This window comes from Rattus norvegicus, chromosome 4 (assembly GCF_021556685.1).
Source record: "Rattus norvegicus strain SHRSP/BbbUtx chromosome 4, alternate assembly SHRSP_T2T, whole genome shotgun sequence".
Classification (NCBI taxonomy): domain Eukaryota; kingdom Metazoa; phylum Chordata; class Mammalia; order Rodentia; family Muridae; genus Rattus; species Rattus norvegicus.
The window spans coordinates 180,532,109-180,555,076 of NC_141537.1; the positions used below are offsets into that span (position 1 = coordinate 180,532,109).

At 48.3% G+C, this 22,968-nt stretch overlaps 1 protein-coding gene and 1 long non-coding RNA gene across 21 annotated transcripts in view; one reads left to right on the forward strand and one right to left on the reverse strand.

Moving 5' to 3' along the window:
• Positions 1-22,968, reverse strand: part of Lmntd1 (lamin tail domain containing 1) — a 233,736-nt gene that overhangs the window by 80,946 nt on the left and 129,822 nt on the right. For 2 of the 17 annotated variants that reach the window (XM_087658991.1, XM_087658993.1), the window contains exon 1: positions 19,773-20,229. The exons of 11 other annotated variants lie outside the window; for them this stretch is intronic. The gene's annotated coding sequence lies outside the window, so the exon portion shown is untranslated. Of the gene's footprint in view, positions 1-19,772; positions 20,986-22,968 lie in introns of those variants that run through there. 4 more of the 17 variants (XM_087658987.1, XM_087658988.1, XM_087658984.1 and 1 more) reach the window with 4 other exon arrangements.
• LOC148006354 (uncharacterized) overlaps positions 1-22,968 on the forward strand; it is a 42,922-nt gene that overhangs the window by 9,671 nt on the left and 10,283 nt on the right. The window contains exons 1-4 of one of the 4 annotated variants that reach the window (XR_015686256.1): positions 9,517-9,686; positions 10,097-10,130; positions 17,920-18,189; positions 19,863-20,060. This is a non-coding gene — a long non-coding RNA (uncharacterized LOC148006354). Of the gene's footprint in view, positions 1-6,114; positions 6,158-9,516; positions 9,687-10,096; positions 10,131-15,188; positions 15,424-17,919; positions 18,190-19,862; positions 20,061-22,968 lie in introns of those variants that run through there. The other 3 variants (XR_015686257.1, XR_015686255.1, XR_015686258.1) reach the window with 3 other exon arrangements.

A 22,968-nucleotide genomic window follows, 5' to 3' on the forward strand; every position in this document is an offset into this window, starting at 1 on the left:
AGTGGAAAAGCAGTTAACCAGCTCAGTCCAAACAGCAGAAAATGATCAAGACCAGCCACAAACCTTGCTTTTAAGGAAGTGAGGCCTGCATGGTTAGTCTATGAAGTTCAGAGATCATTTCTTATCCTATTGGTCAGAGTTACTACTAAACAACGGTTTTCCCTGAGTTTGGAGATGTGTTCTATGATTGTTTGGTGTGTGTGTGTGTGTGTGTGTGTGTGTGTGTGTGTGTGTGTGTGTGTAGGGGGGCAGTCTTTAAACCCTACCGGTGAGCAGCGTTTTCTGTCTTCTGTGCTTTTTTACCAAGGACCGGTCTTTATGTAAGATACATTCTGTAGTAACACATTTAGGGGTCTGCAAATATCCGTCACTAACTCCTCTCTCTCTCTGAGATGACACAAGGAAAATCTTATGTGCTAACGAGGTCTCCAGAGCTGGTCTTCTTGGCAGTGTAATATGACATCTGTGGGCCAGGTTCTTTCCCTGTAACTACTACCTATGAACGACTCAAACAGCGTGCTGCTCAAATTCTTGTTCATGTGCTGGGCAGAGGCATCAGGAAAGTTCTCCCTCCCTTCCCCCCTCTTTCCCTCCCCTTTCTCCCTCCCTTCATTGATCCCTCCTTTCCTCTCCCTCCCCTCCTCCCCCTCCCCTCCCCTCCCTTCCTCTCCTTCCCTCAATCCCTCCCTCCCATCTCTCCCTCCTCTCCCTCCCTCCCTTCCTCTCCCTCACTCCCTTTTCCCCTCCAGCTTTGAAGAGCTTGAAGTTAAATGGAACAGTTCCTACCCTCATGGCAACTTTCCCCAAAGCTCTGTGTACAAATTCAGTGTGTTCTTTTCCTGGGTCATTTTATGTCTGAAGATGAATGTCGCTGTGCCCAGATCGTCCTTCCTGAGTTGGAGGCAGAACAACCATAAAGCAAGGCTCTGGGGAGGGATGTTCTGCATGGATATGGATGAGTGAAAGGCATCCTCCTGCACCACGCAGCCTGTTCAATTAACTTCTCTGTATTTCTCCAGATCCGGGATGGCTTCTCTCATTGTAAGAGAACATTATTCATGACTCTCCCAAGAGTGCTTTACTGCATATACTCATGGTCGTGAATTAAATGAGCTTAGGAAAAGCGTCTTGCTTGTAACAAATTCTTTTCCTTTTACAGACCAAGGTATTAAAGTTTAAAACATTAACGCAATGACCAAATTGCCTATTTTAACTCTAAGTTGACCAAATATTCTTGATAAAGGCATTGTGTTCTTATAGCTACCATTTTAACCTACATTTATATTTAAGGGCCACAAATAGCATGAATATCATGTTTCACTTAGTCATTTATACTATACATTGCAAAACGGGACTCTGGAGACCTCGCCCTCAGTCACCACTCCCAGCTATACTCCCTCCCATCTGTTAGACTAGCTCCTCTCAGACATTAAAACCACCCCACTCTAGTTCTCACCCTTTTATTTACTCACTAGGCCTTAGATCTGGAAAAAATTGATCTTCATATGTTCCTAGGGAGAAATTACAGATGTGATCAAGTTAAGCAGTCTGATGGGGGAGATTGCCCTAGATGGCACAGGTGCGGGGTGTGTGACACAGTCTGATACAGAAGAGTGCCCTAGATGGCACAGGTGCGGAGTGTGTGACACAGTCTGATACAGAAGAGTGCCCTAGATGGCACAGGTGCAGGGTGTGTGACACAGTCTGATACAGAAGAGTGCCCTAGATGGCACAGGTGCGGGGTGTGTGACACAGTCTGATACAGAAGAGTGCCCTAGATGGCACAGGTGCGGGGTGTGTGACACAGTCTGATACAGAAGAGTGCCCTAGATGGCACAGGTGCGGAGTGTGTGACATCAAGGCATGCAGGAGTGTCAGAGACAGAAAGGGAATCAACAACAAAACGAAGGCCTGCACAGTGGAGCCTGCAGTTAGGAACAGCAATGGCCTCCACAGCAGGCCAGGGCAAGGACAGGCTTTCTCTGTATCTGAAAGGGTCCTTCCTGGTGACTTTCCTTTCTGTTATTGTGCTAAACACCAGGATCAAGGTAGCTTATGTAGAAAGAGCTCACTGGAAATGGTGTTGGCTTTTTTAAAACTCGAAGTCCACCCCAAGTGTCACGCCTCCTCCAACAAGGCCACACCTCCTCCAATGAGGCCCCACCTCCTCCAACAAGGCCACACCTCCTAATCCTTCCCAAACAGTTCCACCCACTGGGGACTGAGTACTCAGTCAATTCCTGAGCCTCCGGTGTCCATCCTCATTCAAACCCCCACACATGGTGAGACTGAAAAGGATATTGTCTCCCAAATAAATAAAAGCAAAATGAATTTGCATATTTCAAGGCACCAAGTCTGTAGCAGTTTGCAATAAATTCACCACTGGGGGAGCAACAAAGCATGGTGGCACCTGACAGTGTTCTCAATACTTGGGAGTTAGCAGCAGGGAGCTCAGAGTTAAAGGACAACTTCAGATACAGAGCAAGTCTCAGACCAGCTTGGACTGTACAAATTTATGTCCTAAAAATCCAAACACGTTTACACTCATGTACATAAACATAACAAGTGCTGATGCCTGCCCCAGGAGAGGAGGAGCGTGGTCAGCTCTCTCGCCAGAAATCAGCCGCAATTAATAGGGACTGCGGAAGGACGATCTCAGGATCGTCACAGAGGGACATGTCAGTTAGAAAATCCACTCTAAGAGCACCGGTGCTCTGGCTTCTGAACCACTACTCGCTTTCAGCACCTTTCAGCACCATAGAGCTACAAGTTCTTCCTTTTTCCAGCCCCCTGAGGAGGCGTGGCTGGGCGGGGCGGGGCGGGGCGGGGTGGAGCATAGCACTGGTGTCTCCTCATTCCCTCTCGGATCCTTGTAGAAACTCCAGGCAGGTGTAATTGAGGTGTCCTCAGCTCCTCCCTCCACCCAGCTCCACACCCGTAGGATGTCACTAAAGCGATTGTGTCTTCTTCAGCTTCTTCCCACACTGTTCCTAGGATTGAGGTCTCATGACAAGAAAGGTGAGCCAAAGAGACCCCGCCCCTCAGCCCCCACTGAGTGTCCCGTGCCGAGAGGATGCTACTTCCTGGTCATCAGCACTGGCTGCCAATCGCTTTCTTTATGGATTCTCAGTTTTAATTTTGATTCCTCTGATGGCCAAGGGTGCTGAGCACTTAATCCAAGCATTTACTGGCTGTCTGCTCTTCTTTTGAGAACAGTCCCTTCCGCTTATTAGACCGTTTGTTGCCTGGATGATCTGTTTTCTTTGTGCTGAAGTTGTTTTAAGCCCTTTACAGATCCGGGAGAGAAGGAAGAGAGAGGGAAGGGAAACTGGCACGGGATGAATGGGAACAAAATACAATGGTGTATGTGTCTGATGATGTCTTACTGAAGCCTGCAGCACTGTATGCCTTCTTAAAAGAACTTATGAGCCTGGTGTCAATCAAAGAGAGATGCGATGCTGTCCCCTCCCTCAGTTCCCCCCCCCCCAACACACACACAGGAGAATAAGAACAATGAGCCTGGTTTGTGTGTGTGCATGTGTGAGTGTGTATGCATTTATGTACATGTGTGAGCATTTGTGCATGTGTGTGGGATGTGCATACATGCGTGTCTATGTGTACATGTCTGTGTGTGCTCATGTGTGTACATGTCTGTGCACGTGTATTTGTGCACGTGTGTGGTATGTGTGTGTGTCTGTGCGTGTGCGTGTGTGTGTGTGTGTGTGTGTACATGTTGGTACTCAATGATTCAGCCACTGCCACCACTGCTCCAGGCACTGTCGTACCGTCATCCTCAGTGTCGTGGTCCCTATAGTGACACGGAGTACAGGCATAGAGGTGCTTGTAGCTCAAATGGTTGGGAACTAGCTGGGTAAGGACAAAGAACTCAGTGTGTTTTCAAGTACATGGTTTCAGTCCTGTATTTAGGCCAGGTGAAAACAGAAGCAAGGGTGGGGAAGCTGAGGACATGCAAGTGTGACAACAACGTGCACAGGCGATTTCAGTAAACACAGGCATTACTGCGGGGGAGGGGAGCAGACAGGAAGAGTCGGCGGCAGCCCCCATTAGTACCGTATGACACCTTCCACTCTGAATGCCCGGATGCTTTCTGTGCTCTTCAAACAGATCAAAGTGCTTGCTTGCTAATAGAGTACAATTATGTGCTCTAATGGAGCAGCCTGCTTCCCACAGGGAGAGCGTCTTCCTGACTGTCTTTACTATGGTGCATCCTGGACCCTCTGCTCCAGCTGGAGACAGCGCCCGTTCCATGGGGTTGCACATTAAAATGTATGTAAATTACCCGTGAATAATAGATCATCAGTAAATATTAATCACTGCTAACTAAGAAGCCAATCCTCAGTGCTTCGGGGAGTTCTCTGTCCACCGTGGAAAGTTTTAACGTAGATGTTGAAGGACAAAGAATTTTCCCAACCAGGCCTTCCTGGTTGAGGGCCAGCGATGGGCTTCTTCCTGTCTTACGTCTACAAATCTCCGAATTGGACGACGGAGTCAGAGACCTGATGGTTGGTTTAATGACACATTCCCAGTAACTAGACAAAACTGTGACTCCAGAAGGAGAGGTGGCGAAGGTCAGGGTGATGTCTGGTGGACATCGCACACCTGTACCACCCAGCAAGAGCACTGTTCACGCGCTACATGGTGCCTATAAGTGAGTTCTGAGGCCATCTACTCTCTTACCCTCCATGCCCCAGTCTCACAGGACCGTCAGGTAGGTAGTTCTAATCCCTAACCTTCCAGAGTTGTCATTTACTACACCCTGGCTGTGACTATCAAAGGTGAAAAAGCAAAGGCTGGAGAGATGGCTCAGAAGTTAAGAGCACTGACTGCTCTTCCAGAGGTCCTGACTTCAATTCCCAGCAAACACACGGTGTCTGTAATGGGATCCAATGCTCTATGCTGGTGCGTCTGAAGACAGCTACTGTGTACTCATACACAAAATAAGTAATTCCTTAAAAAAAAAAAAGGAGAGAAAGCAGACTGAGAGTATGTAAAGTGAAAAACTTGAGCACATTTTAGCGAGGGGTCAGTCTTAACGGCACAGGAGGCAAGACAATTTGCAAAGTGTCTCCAAGCACGGTTTCTTGGTGCCCTGGAAGACTGTGCAGTGGGGAGGTAGGCTCCTCCTGCAGCACAGCACAGTCAACTGCGAATGAGTCGTGTCCCCAAACCTTTCTTCCCAGAGTGTTTGCATCGCGACCTTACTCTTTCTTCCTGAGTTAGTTCCTTTTCTTGCGGTTTAGTTTTTTAAATGTTCTGATTCAAATAACCCAGAAGCTTCTCTAAGACCCTCTCTTCCACGATGGTTTGGGACCTCATACGAAGTTGTGTGACTGACTGCGTAGCTGTGGGAAAAGCCTGGCAGCCGTAAGAGATTGAGAACACACAGGGGCCAAGAGTTAACTCGGAATCGGCCATGTTGCAAGCCTGAAGTATGTCTGATGGTGTTCGCCTGGGCCGGGCACACCCCTGCACTGTGGCTGCGGTGCTGAGCACGTGTGCACATTTGATATGGCAAAGATGTCATGCCACGCTGAGCTCGGATTGGCGACTGTTGTGTGCTATGAGCGCTGGTGTTCTTACTGTATGTAAACAGTCTTCTGCTCTTACAACAACCTAACGGTTTAATCTTTGAAGACAGAGACTTTTGGTATCTTCCTATCATCATTATTAGCATGCTAACACCCCAAATGACTATACCTCTGAGTTATATGATATTACAATGTAATTTGAAGTTTACTTAAACAATCGTTAAATGAATTTGGGTTTGCAATTAGGGAAGTATTTCAAACGATTTCCTAGGTGACCCTAAACATGTCTCTGCCACTTTGTACCGTGCATTTCTCTAAAGAGGCCTTCTTAGTATTTTTAATAATTACGTATCACTATCGTGAGCAGCTTTAACCGTGGCCCCTGATGTGGGCATCTGTCTTCTAAGGCAATGTGCATTAATGTCGGCTAACACACCAACACCCAGTGATGCTTGCGGCTCACCAATGGCAGTGATCAAAGCCCACGTCTGAAATAGTCCTTTGATCCTTCGAATCTCCACTGCTTGCCATACCTAATTAGATCATCATTGTCTCGGTCTCACAGATGCGGCTGAGGAGGAGCTCATCTACAGGAACAGCGTTTACAGGTAATTATCTTGTTCCTCTCTCTGCTGTGGACCACTGCCCATCCTCTGTCCCTTTGTCAACCTTCTTTTCAGCCATTCGGCTGCTTTGTGAGGCCAAGGCCAGTTAATGACAGATAACATCGTTTGGAAGCCTAATTACACAGATGCAGATCGCAACGTTTAAATAACGGCTTCCAGCAAGCGGCCGGTGTATACTGATATCAACTCAAACACCCACTCCTCAAAGAGGCTGGCTTACTCCTTAATGCCCTGATGTGGTCCGTGAAAGGTTCAGTTGTCAGCATGCATCCCGAGTGCTAGGAAGTTTGGTTTTGTGTCCCTTAATAAATGAGATGTGAGTATTAATTAGCCCATGGTCTATTTATACATGGCAGTATATTACACGAGGATATTTTCACCCGGGATGTGTACATCCCAACTTCTTGACCCTTTTCTAAAACCCCAATAAATTGATCTACAAAAGGTTTAAACCACCTTTTCAAATCTTTCTGGGTAAGTTCATGGCACACCATGTGAATTCAGTTCCATCAAAACTCGAGGGTATTTCCTTCAGGACAAGGTAAAGGATAAACAAAAGTAGTTTTTCAATGGAGGCCCACACTGTTCACCATGTGGTCTCTCAATGACTGAAATTCAATGGTGTGTATGTTTCCAGGATCTGATGTACTGAAGCAGTATACATTCGGGCCAGAGATGGCTTGCTGGTCAAGAACACTAACTGCTCTTTCAGAGGGTCTGAGTTCAGTTCCTATCCCATCCACATCCAGCAGCTCAAATCAGTCCAGAGCAACTGGACACTTCTGGCCTCTGAGGGTTCCTGTGCTCACTTTTACATATCTACATGTAACTGATGGGAGAGGTCGTGCATGGAGTATCTTCCCCTGTGTCTGCCTCATGGCTTTTCCATATATGGAGCCTCCCTGGCCCTCCAGTAGGTTGCCCTTCTACAGTAACTTCGTTCTGTGATCTTTGTGGTCCCGGCATGCTGCACACCCACACTTCTTACGTACTAGATGGGGAGAGTCATGATGGTTTAGGTGGACAGACCTCCCCCTGTTCAGAAGCACGAGGCTGCTGTGCAGAGATCATAGACGGCAAAGCCGGTGTGCCTCCCTCCCCACAGCCTCTCGTGGCTCAGGCTGCTTGTGATGTGTCCTTTGATTGTCCCGTCTTTCCAGAGTCATCTGGACACAGAGCATCCAGTCTCCCTTTCAAAGGCTCCCTGCTTTCCTCTTGATGAGCCAACCCAGCCCTGAGGCCTCTTTTCGAGTCCCCTGGAGTGCTGCTGGGTCTGCAGAGCATGTGTCTGGTGTGGGCAAGTCTGTTTCAGTGTTCCCTGGCATTCACTATTACAAGAGGAAAAAAACCAGACTGAAGATAGGCAAACAGAGGACATTGCATTTCAAAGACGGAAAACATCGTGGTGCGGTCCTCTGAGCGCTGTACTGTATAAGCAGCTGTATGCCACAATTCATGTTCATATTAGCGAAAAGTCAGAACTGAAGGGTCCGTACGTTTTGTTAGAAGTATACCGATCATCGAAAGTAAGTGCAGGATTCTCTCAGATGATCTGTTAAGATGAAGTCTGTGCCGATCGTAACCAGCAGAACCAAGTCCACCTTAGCATGGCCTCATTTCGCATGTGGCTATGATTCTACTTATCAATAAAAGACCAACGCTTGTTAAACATTTTAATCTATCAAGCTTGGGTCATACACTTCTTTTTCTGTCGCTGTAACTAATCAGATCCTTGATTGGTAAAACCCCAGATGCAAAGAATTAATTGACCAAACCCACTTGGGAGCACAAAACATGACATGGGCAAAATCTATTCATCGAAGTAAGCCGTAAGGTTGCTATGTGCAGACGGACTAATGATGGCACAGGGGAGCTGGTCTGTGGTCTGGAGCACTTGCTGTCCTTCCAGGGGACAGGAGTTCAGTTCCTAGCACACGTTAGGCAGCTAGAAACTGCCTGGAATTCCAGTCCCTAGCGATCCAACAACCTCTCCTGGCCTCCATGGGCGCCCATATACAATGTAGTATACACAGGTCATGCACACAAATAAATAAAAAATTAACGAAAATCAACTTGGTGAGTTTAAAGTTCTCCAGGTCATTCGTTTCCTTCTGTGCTGTTGTGTCCTAGGTAAGGTAACTCTTTAACTCTTCATGACTCGTCACAAGATGTGTCTCTGCCCTCTTCCCTGAGTCCGTCTCTCCGAGGCTGTTTCCTGTTCCTTGCTTGGCCACTCACTGGCAGCAGGAAATCACTTCATCTGTTTTGGGCTTTCCTTTGCTTGTCCGACTTACAAGGGCAGTGATAAATTTCCTTCTTAGGTTCCTTGCCTCTCTTCGCTTTCAGATTCTACGACTGGAGAAGCTGTTTTAGCTGCACTAGGCGTCTTTTCATGGGTAGTTATTCTTAAGCCATAAGGTGCTTACACATTTTTAATTAGCCAAGGAATCAACTGTGTGTTTGGAGGGAAAAGGAAATCCAATCCACAGTAACGATAACAGAGAAGGCATAGCCCCGCTCCCCGTGTGGTTCTTGTGTGGTGTCTTTGTAAATCTTGCACTGATTTCTTAATTAAATAAGGTCCTATAACTTACACTGTGATGTCCAGCATGAGAGCAAAGGGCGTATCAGAGGATGTCCACTGCTGGCCCTGCCTAAGTTATTCTGTGCAGACTGCAAGCTGAACCTCTTTAAAGCCAACAATCCACCCGCTGGTCACTGCCACAGATTTTAGCAAATGTGTGTGGTGTGGTGTGTGTGGTGTGTGTGTGTGTTCTGTGTGTATTGTGTGTGTGTGTCTCTATGTGTGTGTGGTATGTGTGTGTATGTGTTTGTGTGTGTCTGTGTCTGTGTCTGTGTCTGTGTGTCGGTCACATGCCTGGTCCCCTGAAGCTGAAGCTGCAGGAGATTGTGAGCTGTCAGATGAGTGAGCGCAGGGAACTGAACTGTGGTTCTCTGCAAGAGCACTAAGTGGCCCTCATCACAGAGCCATGCTCTAGGCCCAGAAATGCAATTTTACTGATGGTAAAAACATAAGACGGTGTGTGCTCAAATCCTATGGCCTGAGTTGCTTCTGCCTCCTTGCTTTGAAGGCCCTGGATCTGACATGCTGGACTCCTCAGCCACAGAAGGCTCTCCTGTCACCCGCTGGGGATGAGGACACCTCACTTGCCAGCAATTCACCCTGCAGGAAGGATAGCATTCCAGACTGTGGCGCCTGTCCTCCGGAAGGACCTAGACGTCTGTGCGAGCTGTTAAGGTTCAGGGGGATGAGTTGTGATAAGGAGATTGGAGGTCAAGACACACGGCTGGTTTTACTGCTTTGACTAGACCTTTAGAGCGTGTCTAACTGGCACAAGGTTTTCTCTGGAATTGGGTGTGTGGTGCTCATCAAGGGTGGAAGGTAAAGCACCCGGAGAAGCCCCAGGGCCCTGCCGAGAGGGCAGATGCGCCAGGGTGAGAGGATGAAAAGGTGAAGAAGATGGAGAAGTTGTGCTGGGCCATTTAGAAGGTAATTTACGTAAATGATTGTTGGTGCCTACGGTCAGAGACTTCGATATCTCCATTTCAGAGAAGCCTGTAAACCAGTCCTTTTGTTTTGTCTCTAAATTGTCTGTCTGTGAGTATGTCACTCTATAGAATGTGACAGGCCCTGAGTCCGTTTCTCTACAGAGGGATTAGTGCACAGACACTGGAGATACAGTGGACTAGGCCACAGCAGCTGAGCTCCCCGAAGCACCATAAGGAGGGTGGTGAGGGCAGAGGCTGCCATCTGCGTTAAGAGCCTTGCTCTCTCCATCCGTTTTGTGCCACTAACTGAGCTGCAGCTGGACAACGCTGGAGGCTGTTGAGTTGTTATGTCCAGTTCTGGCTAGGCCTGGAGGTACAGATTTTGAATCCTGGCTACTTCTGTGATTCCAGGAGAACCGGGAGCTCAAGGCCTTCGACTATGGAGGTGAGTTTAAGGCCAACAGAGGCAGCTTTGTGAGGCCCTGTGTGAGCAGAGGGTTGGGGATGGAGCTCGGGGGGGGGGGGGGGGAGTGCTTGCCTCGTCTAAGAGAGGCCCTGGGTGCAGTAGAATCAACCAAACGAACAAGTTTTCCTTTTACATGTTTAAATATATTGACCTTAATCTTCTCTCCCAACTCTTCCCACTCAATTTCTCCACTCTTGTCTTTTTTAAAAAAATATAACCAATCCAGTCCAACTGTGCTGCTCGGCTATGGCTCTGGCCTCCCAGCCTCCCATAGCGTCCAACAGCCCATGTGAAGGAGAATTCCCAGAGGAAAGCTGCTCCACAAAGACTGACTGACCAGTTAAAGCTCAGTGGTAGACAGAGGCTGGAATCCTGCAGGCCCAGAGCTGTGCCTCACCTCACGCTACATCAAACCACATCTCTGGGAGCAGCGCCCTAAACAGCTGTGCTTTGCTCACTCTGTGTCAGGACTAACATCCTGGGAGGGGCAGATACAAGCTTTGCGAATCTATTAACCTAGCAGACTACTGGCTTTAACCAACCCGAAGCTAAGAAGGTCGTCAGACAGTCTGAGGCCTACACAGAAAGTTTCTTCCATGTTTCTTCCAAGTTGCTTTACCCACCCAGGTACTTTACATTCCCCCTCATTTATGACATTCTTTGTTTTGTAAAACTATAAAACCTCATGAACCTGCTTCCATGTTGGGACATGGAATTTGGGGTGACCCAGACTTGTATTCTCGGGCCACAGTCATTGAAGAAGGCTCCAGAACAAACTGTTGCTTATTCCCTTCTAACACAAGAGCGGTGTTTTTGAAGTTGACCCCCACAAACACAGCTCAAAATGCTGTGTGCTCGTCAAGGTGGAATCAATCCCAGACCCTAAGGAGACCCAACGCTCCAGGGGGCCACATTCCAGGCAGTGAGGTGCCTGACCTCTGAGGAAAGGCAGCTTGTGGGCCACATTATCTGCACGCTCAATGATTACAGGCGAAGCGCCAAGCTGAACAAGCCCATGAGGCAGACCCAGCAAGCCCACCAAACTGGCAGCTGAGGTGTGAGTTCATGTGAGCTACCGTAACTGAGTGCCACGCTCTGGTGGCTTGAACAGCAGAGAATCATTTCCTCATAGTTTCAGACTAGGAGTCCAAGGTCAAGGTGGCAGGAGGTGGTTTCAGGCAAAGCATCTCTCCTGGCTTGCAAGCAGCCATCTTTGTTGTTTCTTATATGATCCCTCCACGGAAAGCTCAAATCTCTGAAGACTCTTCCACACCTGATAAGGTGTACTGGTCAGGGTCCTCTAGGGTAACAGAACCTACAGCGCTCTCTCTCTCTCTCTCTCTCTCTCTCTCTCTCTCTCTCTCTGTGTCTGTCTCTCTCTCATATATATATACATATATATATGTATGTATATATATATGTGTGTCTGTATGTGTGTACATGCGTGTATACGTGTATGTGTGTGTATGTGTGGTGTGTGTGCATGTATGTATATATATGTATGGGGATGTATATGTATGTGTGTGTGGTGTGTGCATGTGTGTATATGTGTGTACGTGTGTATGTGCTTGTGTGTGTATGTGTGTGCACACGCCTGTGTATAGGCTGTAGTACAGCTAATCCAACAATGGATGGTCATGAATGCAAGGTCCAAGAATCCAGTGGTTGCTCAGTCCCGGAAGCTGGATGTCTCAGCTGGTCTTCAGTTTACACTGGAATCCCATAGACGTAGGCTCTAATGCCAGGGGAGGAATTGGACTTTCTAGCAAGGAGAGAGCAAGCACGCAGGGAGCACAGGCTTCCTTTTTCCACGTCCTTACACGAGCTTCAGCAGGAGGTATGGCCAGGATTAAAGGTGTGTCTTCCTGTCTCAAAGATCCCTGTTAGGAGTGGATCTTCCTACTTCAAAATGAGCAGAAACCATCAAAGGCGTGCCTTCCATTTCTGAATTCCTACCTCGTTTGTCTTTGTTTGAGGTCCTAGCTTTACATACAGCTCTGGGGTTAAAGGGCTTGATACGTGAGACATTGGAGGAGACAGTCACAATTTGGTCCACAGAGGTGAGAAATACTTTAGAGAAGTAATATGTTCAGCAGACGCTTGAGGCATAGCATCATCACACAGAAGGGGCTGGGACAGCACAGGACTGCACAGTCCCAGCCCTCAGCATCTCCCTTTCCTATCTGCAAGAGTAATCCAAACATTTGCAGAGGCTTGCAGGAAGAGAAGGAGAGAAACAACCCCATAGCTTCTCTCTGTCTGCTTTGAGAGGCATAGAGAGGCAGTGAGTGGGTCAGGCAGAGCATGACAACCAGACCATCCTGTATTCCCCACTGCAGCTCTCCCACCGGGCCTGCTGGTATCTCTGGGTAAACCTTCAGGAGAAACTTGTCTGTGGCTGCAGAAGGTGCCAGGTCAGGAATGCAGGGCAGGAAGAAGGCAAATAGTTTCTGCCTAACGTCATGTTCCCAGGCTGGTGTGGGTCACGGAGGACAACAGCCCACAGGCAAACACCCGGCCAGACCTGTGTACCCAGAGCACAGCTGGGCACGGCTATGGGAAACGTCCTTAGCTCAGGGCCAGGCAGGTGTGGGAGAGGTCAGACCAGTTGAGAGGCTATGACACCTGGGACTGAGGTCACCTTTCATGGTGACTCTGAGGGCCTGGGGGGACGGAACCAAAGCAGAAAGAACAACAGTGGGGCCCAGTTCATCGCCTGGGCAGTGGTCCCTGCAGAGCAGGCTGAGCGGGTCCCGCCTGTGTTTCCACTGTAGCCCACACTGGGGCTGGCTTTGAATTAGCTAGCTAGCATGCCTCCCTGCCTGACACCTGCTCAGGAAGCGCAGCCCAGAACTAACTGAAACATTGTATTTCACATTCCTTTCCTTAGAACCCACCCAAAGCTCTCTGGTGCAGAAGGAAAAGGTTTTTCTTAACTAACCTTCTGCTGGATGCTACTCTGGATACCTCACACTTTCCCCTCCCCCTCTCTCTCCCTGTCCCAGTCCTACCCAGTAAGGTTTAAACAGATCCCAATCCCCACTCTCCAGGAGGCTGGCCACGGCAGTACCCATACCTTAAACACAGAGCTCCCAGAAAAGCCACCCCTTACCACGGGCCCAGGGCATCTGAAACAGACCTCCCCTGTTCCTTTTTCCCAGCATTGCTATCTTGCTACCTTCAGATACACTAACCTTAGTCCATGTCTGGCACCTGTGTGGGCCAAGGACAGCTCCGCCTGGGTTGTCTGCCTTCCCAAAATGGCCTGGTGGAGCCCTGGAAGTTCAGACGCCCCATGGGAGGCAGCCCTTGATGAACAGGAAGAGCTCATTCTGATGGCTCTGCACACAGGTTCAGTCAGTAGCACTGATCACACGACCCCTTCTCTGTCCATTATACCCCTCTCCCCAAATGGAAGACGCTCCTGGGGAGCACTGGTTGTTTGTTTTGTTGTTGTTGTTTTGTTTTTATAAAGTAACCACTTTTGAAATCCTAAAACTGAGAGAGAGGAAACTAGACAGTAAGGTTAGGGCTTTACCAAATCGAATGTATGCTCCCCAAACTCTACTAACCTCTTTCCTGGGTCATGCCTAGACTCTGCTGCCTCTGGGTTTGAGATTAAAGCCAGGCTGACCTGTATGGCAGTCTCTCGGGGGACAATGGGGGAGGACCCCATGGGAGAGTGTCCCTTTCCATCACTAGAGAGATCTGGGGGAGGTGGTATTTCAGTCCTTTGGATGGGGAGAAGCCCACCACTGCAGGTTTTCACGTGTGCGGCCAACAGGACTTTATTGCTGATATCTAACCAAATAGAACTACAGGTAAGAACGGAAGGGAACAAGTAAGGCAGGAGGCATTGTGTCACGACGACCTGGATAAAGTCACATCCACAGAAAAGTGCTGGAGACAGACAAGTGCTTCTGGACAGGACCACACTCTCTGCAGAATAAACAGTATCTCAGGAAAGGACCCTAAGGAAACCAAACACAGGACAAAAAGAGCTGGAAATTAAAAAGAAACCAAAGAAGCCAAAAGAAAGAGACAGGAGAGTGTTGAATCAGGACAACCGCAATTCACAGTTCCCGCATTGCAGAGAGAACCCCGAGATCCTTTCTGTTCTTCAAAGGATTAGTGGACAAACCTGGCAAGGGAGAGAGAGAAGAAACAAGTTTCTAAGCAGGTGACTCACACCTGCAGTCTCAGCTCTTGGACTTCAGAGTCATTCTTGAGAGAAGACACATCATCCCTCTGAGCACACCCAGCTCTGTCCCTAAGGGCATGAGCCACAATCTGCCGGCACACTGCTGGGGGCCTGGTACACGCTGTGTTGTCTGGAGAAACGGGCTAACTAGGTGTTCCTACCCCCAGGACTCCGGCTCCGTGCTGATGGCCAGGACATTCTGAACAGGAAGAGACCAAACACTTGGGAACAAAGAGAAGAATGAAGGGCATGGAGGACCTGAGCAGAGAGCTATCTGGTCAGGGGAGCGGTCAGCCTGATCGGGGGAGGGGCCAGCAGGTCAAGAGGGAGGTGTCAGCAGGTCAAGGGGGCGGGGTCAGCATGACCAAGGGGCGGGATCTGAACTGGCTCGTCCTCTGTGTGTTTTGTTTTGCTGCTGTTTTCTGTTTCACCAGAATGGGCAGCGGTCTCATTTTTGTCATTTGTTCATCATGATGAGGTCCTTGGTTCCTTAAGACAACAAATTTCCAGCTACATATAAATTAGTTTAAAAACAATAAGGATTAGTAGCTTAAGACCAACAAATACTTAAAACTAAATGAAACAAACAAACAAAAACTGTAGTAAAATTTAAAACGTTACAGGAGCACTAAGGAGCCCTTAGAAATTAAAACTACGAATCTGTACTTCTCTGGACTGAATGTTCTATGCTTCATTTAACTGAAGCAATTTTTAAAACCGGCATCTTACAACATTCTAAAGCACCTTAGAGCCATGTGCAAAATAAAAACTTCAAATAAAGCAAGGCGTTGAATTACAATCACAACTGTAACACGCACGCACGCACGCACGCACGCACGCACGCACGCACGCGCCCAGCAGAGGCAACAGGGGAAGAGGAGGAGGAGGCAGAGGAGGAGGCACCACCACCAGCAGCAAGGGGGCTCTACTGCAGCCTTTGCAGCTGCTTCAGGCGATACAAAAATACAATGCCAATAGCAACTTTCGGTCCAGTGAAACTGACAAGGCGTGCCAAGCTCTTTACAAGTCCGTGAAGACCAAGCACAGTCTGGACCGAGCAGAGCTGCCACGGTGGGTGGTCCAGAGCGTGTGCAGCCCAGCGTCTGTTGCCAAGACAGTCTTGGCAGGGAAGGGCGGGCCTGGGAGGCCCTTGCCCAGTCTTCTCAATCCCATAGCAGGGCCTCTCTTTCGTACATTCCTCTGCTGCAGACAAATCGCAGACCTCCAGCCTCCTCCGGGCTGTTGGAATGCTCCACCATCTGACATACATCTGTGTGTCCTTACCAGCATTACAGTGAGGTCACGGCCTCGTGACGGGACCTGGTCTGGGAGACTGTAAGCCTCCTCTCAGTCGGCGCTCTACTGCTGTTTTAAACAGGAGGCAATGAGGATATAAAGAGGGACACTTACTTCACTCCAAGTTTTGAAGGTTTAGTCCATGGTCTGCGGGGACCCACTGCTTTGGGCCCATGATTACGGCAGTGAAGTTGGGTGAGGGACTCATAGTAGAGTTGGTGTAAAGAGGAGGGGAACTTGGATCCTATGGTCCCTTCAGGAGACTTCCCACCAGGCCTCAGCAGTAAGACCTCCACGCAGAGGACTGAGCCTGACCCATGGGCTCAGGGGTCCTGCTCAGGGGTTTTTGATCAATCAATAAAGATGCCAGTGACCAATGGCTGGACAAAGCTGGAGGTGGGAGAGGGGGTGGGATCCTTCCATTTGCGTCCGCTAGGATGCTGGGGAGAGGAGGATCCACATGATTTGAAGGGAGATGGATCAGATTTAGAGCCACAGAAGGAAAATCATCTGAAATGTAGGTGAGAAGGAATACAGCCCCTGAAGGGCTTCCCAGAAGCGTTTGGGCAGCAAAAGACTAGGGGGCCACCCAGAAGGCACCGGGCAACACAGACAGATCATGGACTTGGAGAGTGTTAAGAGTACCAGAGGGAAATCTATGATAGCCCAGTGGGGGATTAGAACTGCCCAGCCTTGAGCTAGCCAGGGCATTTCAAAAGTGAGACGGTGTGTGTGTGTGTGTGTGTGTGTGTGTGTGTGTGTGTGTGTGTGTGTGTGAGTGTGAGAGACTCGAGGATCTGAGGCTGGAAGCATGAGGCCTGCCGGGAATCAAAGCTGCTTATAGCTAAAACCTCACACTACAACACTCAAAGCACGTTTGTCTGCCTATTGCTTTTAGAGCAATAAGTGTTCTTGAGAGATTTCTGAGAATGTAAGAGACGTATAAAATCACTCAAGCTCTGATTGGCACCATCATACATTGGCAGCACGTGTGGTTCTGGATCTGGATCAGTGACTCCTGCCACTTCTGTCACTTGGTCATGAGCCGTCTTCCTGCTCAAGTGGAAGGCCTTTCTTCAGTCCTTCCTTCCTTCCTTTCTTTCTTTTTCTTTCTTTCTTAGGAATGAGGTCTGGAGATTTAGCTTGGCTGGTGAATGCTTGTCAAGCAAGACACAACCCTGGGTTCAGTACCCAGCACCATGTGAACCGGGGCTAGTGGCACCAATCTGTAATCCCAGAATTCAGTTGGCAAAAGCAAAGGGCTCAGGAGTCCAAAGTCATCAGAAATATAGTAATGGGGTTGGGGATTTAGCTCAGTGGTAAAGCACTTGCCTAGCAAGCACAAGGCCCTGGGTTCGATCCTCAGCTCCAAAAAAAAAAAAAAAAAAAAAAAAAAAAAGAAAAGAAAAGAAAAGAAAAGAAAAGAAAAGAAAAAAAAGAAATATAGTAATTTGTCTGGCCAGTCTGGGTTAAACAGACCCTTTCTGAAAAAGAGGAGGAGGGTGGTGTGCTGGCTGGTTTTGTGTGTCAACTTGACACAAGCTGGAATTATCACAGAAAAGGAGCCTCAGTTGTGGAAATGCCTTCGTGAGACCCAGCTGTGAGGCATTTTCTCAATTAGTGATCAAGAGAGGAAGGACCCAGCCCATTGTGGGTGGTGCCATCCCTGGGCTGGTGGTCCTGGTTTCTATAGGAAAGCAAGCTGAGCAAGCCAGGGGGAGCAAGCCAGTAAGTAACACCCCTCCATGGCCTCCGCATCAGCTCCTGCTTCCTGACCTGCCTGAGTCCCAGTCCTGACTTCCTTTGGTGATGAACAGCAATGTGGAAGTGTGAGCTGAATAAACCCTTTCCTCCCCAACTTGCTTCTTGGTCATGGTGTTTGTACAGGAATAGAAACCCTGACTAAGACAGGAGGAGAGGAAAGGAAAGGGAAAGAAGTAAGAAAGGCTTGTGGAGAGCAGGCCAGGGAAGGAGAGGGCAGGGGTGGGGAGGAGAGGAGCTGAGCTGAGCTGAGCCGGGCCTGGTTGAACACTTAGGATTTTCTTGAAGTTTTTTTATAGCTAAATTTTATACCCACATATAATTGTTTTGATCAAACCCACCACCCATCCCCTCCCAACTTTTCTCTTCCAGCTTCATGGACCCTTCTTTAAAACTCACCAAAGTCTACTAGTGCCGCTGGTACATGCACAGGGGTACGGGACCACGTGCTGGGGCGTGGCAGCACCTCAGGGACCACTCCCTGAAGGAAGCCTATTTTCTCTCTTCCAGCAGGCTTCAACCGCCGATAGATCCCCGGCTATGAGTAGGACTTGAGAGCCTGTCCTCCCCATCCATGCAGATGTTCTGGCTGCTGTGTTCTTATGCAGGTCTTGTGCGTGCAGTCCAGCCTCTGTGAGCTTATGTGTGAGAACGCCCTGTGGCGTCCAGCACATGAGGTTTTGCTGTGGTTTCCACTACTCCTGACTGAACTCTCTGGGCCCCTCTCGTGCCATGATCCCTTAGTCCTGGGGGAGGAGGATGGAAGTGTCTCGTTTTGAGGTAAGTACTCCATAGCCTATTAATTATTCTCTGTACGCTGACCGGTTATGACTCTCTGGACTGATTCTCACCTAACTGTAAAAGGAAGGCTCTTTCATGAGGTTGAAGGAAACACTAATCTACAGATATGAACATGAGGACCATGAGGCCAGTTTAATCCTACGTCCATCCAGCAGAATAATAGCACTAAGTTCTCCCCTTGGGCTTACGATCTATTCAGCCACCAGTTACCATTATTAGAAATGGCTTCCGTCTTGTAGCGTGACTTTTAAATCCAATCGGAAAGTAGCTGATCACCCCATAATATTCACACTGCCACTGCACCGATGGGCGTGTCCTGCCAGGGCAGTCGTAACTGTGGCTTGCAGGATTCACAGACGGTTAGCTTTTTACAAAGCCGAGATTGCCCTGACACCAACCAAAACCAGGAAAAGGCCCAACCAAAAGAGAAGATTATAGGCCAGTCTCCCTGGTGGAGACAGATGCAAAATTTCTCAGTATATTTGCAAATGAAATTCAAGGATATATCCAAAATGTCACCCACCCAACAAAATCAAGTTGGCTTCATCCAAGAGATACAGGGATGGTTCAATGTATGTAAATGCAATCACAGAAATCATTTGATCATCTGATCAGATGTTAACAAAAAAAAAGGCCTTTGGTGAAATCCAACATCTCTTAATGCTACAAGTCCTGAGGAATATGGTGATACGGGGACAGTATGTAGAGATGGTAAAGGCAACACACAAACCCGTAGTCACTATCATGTAAAATGGAACAAAATGCCAAGCATGTTCCTACTGTCAAGAGCAGAACGAAGCTGTCCACGCTGCATTCCGCTCAATGTTGTGCTTCTAGTCTTAGCTCTCAAAAGGCAGCAGGAGAGGGTGAGCGTAGAGAGGAAGAAGTAACCACACCCACATCTGCAGATGGTACGACTCCACCCCTTCAAAGCCTTAAGACTCCAGACAACGCCCACGGCTGACGGACGGACAGGCAGGGGATCCAGAGTTCACACATAGATCAACAGCCTCCCTGAATCCCAGGGGCAAACCTACAGAGAGATAAACTGGGGACACGGTACCTGTTTAACAGTCTCAAAACATCCTGGAATAAATCTAAACGGTGGAGTGAAGGACTTGTACACTGGAACCCTTAGGATCCTGGAGAAAGAAACTAAGGACCAGAAGAAGGCAGAAAGACCTACCATGCTCATGGATTGGCCAGATTAACAGCGGAAGTAACGCAGTCCCTATCAAAACTCCGACGCAGTTCTTCATAGAAACTGAAAAACTCTCCAAATTCGATATGGGGGACACAAAAGACTTAGGAGATCCAAAATAATCCTGGATGATAAAACGCTTGGTGAATGCATCCCTGTCCCGGATTTCAAGTTAAACAACAGAGCCACAGGAGTAAAGGAGCATAGGTTCATTATCAAAATAGGCACTGCAACAGTGCAATAAAACCGAGAGCCGGAAAGACACCAGACACATGTCCCCGAGGATGTGACAGAGGAGCCAAAAACTGACATGGAATTCATTATTTCTCCTCTTCCGCAGAATTCTCTGTAACTCTCTTACCTTGCTTCCCTTTGCACAGCACCTACCACCACCGGTGCCTTGCCTTGGTTTGGCTTTTGTTTGTTTGACTTTTGAGCTTTCCGCCCACAGGAATGCGGTCTACAACAGGCCGGACAGAGGGAGATGGACGCTGGATGTCCAGGAAGCGCTCGGCGAACTCTCCTTGACTGCTGAATGAACTTCACCCACGTGTCATCAACAACCCAGCATTTCCCACTTCAGGAGACAAATAGAAGACAGAAGGCGACGGATCAAGGGAAGAGATGCGGGTCCTGCGGATGCTCTGAGGTCAGCAGGTCACAGGTGGCAAGGTCTAGTTCCTTTTATAGATTCCCTAAGTAGGTGTACATCCACCCCAGAGCTTGAAATTATAGACTGGAAAGTAATTAAATACAGGCAGCAACGGCACGTTCTGTTTTTGTGCATGCAGCCAGGCCAGAGAAACGCCAGTGTTGGGGCCCAGGAGCTGTTGCCATAGTAACAGTAACAAGCCTGACTTCTTAGGTGAAGAGCCAGAGCCAGTGTGTTCATTAATCTATGGAGAGAATGGCTTTTTATCTTTTTAAATCTGTACTTTTTGTACGGAAGAAAAGGCTGCATCATTCTTAAAAACGCCTAGTTGGTTTTGCCAGCCGCACGCTGCTGTGGCAAACACTAGAGAGAAGCGCTTGGAGGATGTACCTTGGCAGCGCTTTCAGGGCTTCTGGTCCATGTTACTTTGTCCATGTGCCTGGGCCGGCAGTGAGAAAACAGTTCTCGGTGGAAGTACACTGCAGAGGAAACCTCACAGCCCAGCCAGCGGGAAATGAGAGGGGAACAGGAAGCGCCAAGGCAACAGATGCCCCCCAGTGTGCTTCCACCTCCTTCATTTAGGCCCCATGTTCAGAAGGGTCCGAGAAACCACCTAGCCCCCCATGGTCACTGAGGGACCTTCAGCATGAGAGCCAGGGGTGGGTGACATCCCCTGCTCAGACCGTGGGCGTTGTCCACCATTATCTGCCTGGATACTTGGTTTCTCAGAGAACCTGGCTTTCGAGGGGGTGCTTTTCCTCCTCCAGTCACACACAGAAGCTTGTTGAGGCTACAAGCCCTTAAGGAAAGATGAAATCAGCTTTAAGTTCGTTTTACAGTTTGGCAAAGGGAAAGAAACATCCGATTTGGGGCGATCAGGTTCCACCCTAGTGGAGACGGCTGGCTCAGATGGTCAGAGTGTGTTCAGTGAGAACCCCAAAGTATTCCAAAGCAGCGTATGTGTGCTCTTTTCCTTCACAGATGTTGGGGGAGGGGCAAGCTGGATGCTTTAGACTAAGTGCTGCTTAAGAAAACTGTTCTCGGGGCTGGGGAGGTGGCTCAGTGATTAAGAGCACTGGCTGCCCTTGCAGAAGACCAGGGCTCAGTTTCTAGAAGCCACACGGCAGCTCACAGCCATCTGTAACTTCAGCTCCAGGGCATCGGATGCCTCTTCTGGCCTCTGTGGGCACCAGACATGCACATGGTGCACAGCCAGCCAGGCAGGCAAAACACCCCCACACATAACATTCTACCAAGATTTATAAAAGAAGTCAAGTGTGTGAAACTACTGGGAAGGAGCATGGGTGGGTCAGACATAGACTCAGGCGATGTTTGCCCTGTACACGTGCACATGTGTGCACGCATACATGCATGTGCATGACCCTGTACGGCACAAAAGAAACCGAAATGGAAGCATGGACAAACTATCATAGTGATGTTTATAATTGCAAGATGAACAACACCCGCCTCTTGTCCTTTTCAGACATCCTTCTACTCCGCTCTCTTTACTTCTGCCCACTAGCCCAGCAGTCCTTACTCACTGGGGAGGGAGCTGTAGTGCGGTGGCCAAGAACTCAGGTCGGATACACATCTCCAGCTCTGTAGGAGAAACTTCCTGTGGAAGGGTTTCTCTCTCTCTCTCTCTCTCTCTCTCTCTCTCTCTCTCTCTCTCTCTCTCTCTCTGAGAGATTCCAGAACTAATCGGTGCTTTACTTTCCCGGAAAAGGAAATGTCCGGTGAGTTATTACGCTAATAATCTATTAAGTCAAATTGATAAATTGTTATTTCTCCTTTAGAAATAATGTGTATTTGTTTTAGAGAGATGGGACATACACACAAAAAAAAAATCAAATTACTAATAGAGAATGACTCACACCAATTACATCTGGTAGCTCTGTTTGCTTGGTGGTTAAGAGTTTTTAAAACATAAATGTAGATGCTACATTGTTTCGTATCTGGCATCTCCAGTTTGTCAATGTCTACTGTTTTTATCCCCATACTCCACACAATAGAACAGCAAGAGGTGGAAACTGAACACTTTGTATTTAATTTAGAATCAATCAGGAACATGTGTAATGCATTCTAAAAACCACTCAGCCATCAGTGAAATATAATGCAAACCTAGCCCAAATCCCTGCTTCTCCATATAGAATGGGGTAAGCTTCAGTCCTTTTGCCTTTCTAGGGTTCTGCTCCCCTCATCTCTCCACTTTGGCTGGGTCTGGTCCTCCATTAAGAAAGGCCGGCACAGTGAACGGGTACCAATGGTTCATTCCACCCCACCTCTTTCTTCAATGGCATTGCATCCTTCCTTGAGAGCTTTCTGTCAAAGAGCAGATGTCCAGTGTATACATGTGACACTCGGGAGAAAGGAAACGCGTGGAGGGAAGGAGACAAAAAGACTGTGAATCCAAGGCTAGCCAGGGCTACAGTGAGTTTAAGGACAGCCTGGTCTACACAGTGAGCTTTAGGACAGCCAGTGCTACACAGTGAAACCTTGTCTCAAAAAACCTAAGGTAAGATGATGGCATCGCCTTTTCAGCCCTGAGAGTGGATCTCAACTTTGTATTCATTGGTGATGCGGGGTGGCTTCCTTGCCTGGGTTAAATTTCCATGCGCACTTGGAAACAGGCCTCATATTTGTATCCTGAACAAAATATTCAAGTTCAGCATAGACTCACTCACTAGAGACAGCCATGAATTCCAACAGAGCTCTCGGTCTGAACTGTGACTAACGTAACTACTGTGGGATCAGACTTTATTTTTAGAAATCATTGTGTGGTTAAAAACGTCATCACCCAGACAGGTTGAAGATGTTGTGTCTCCATGAACCCTGGTTTTAGTGCCTGGGTATCAAAGCTAGAGATTCTCTGGGTGTCATCTTGAAGTGATGGCTTTAAGGCTTC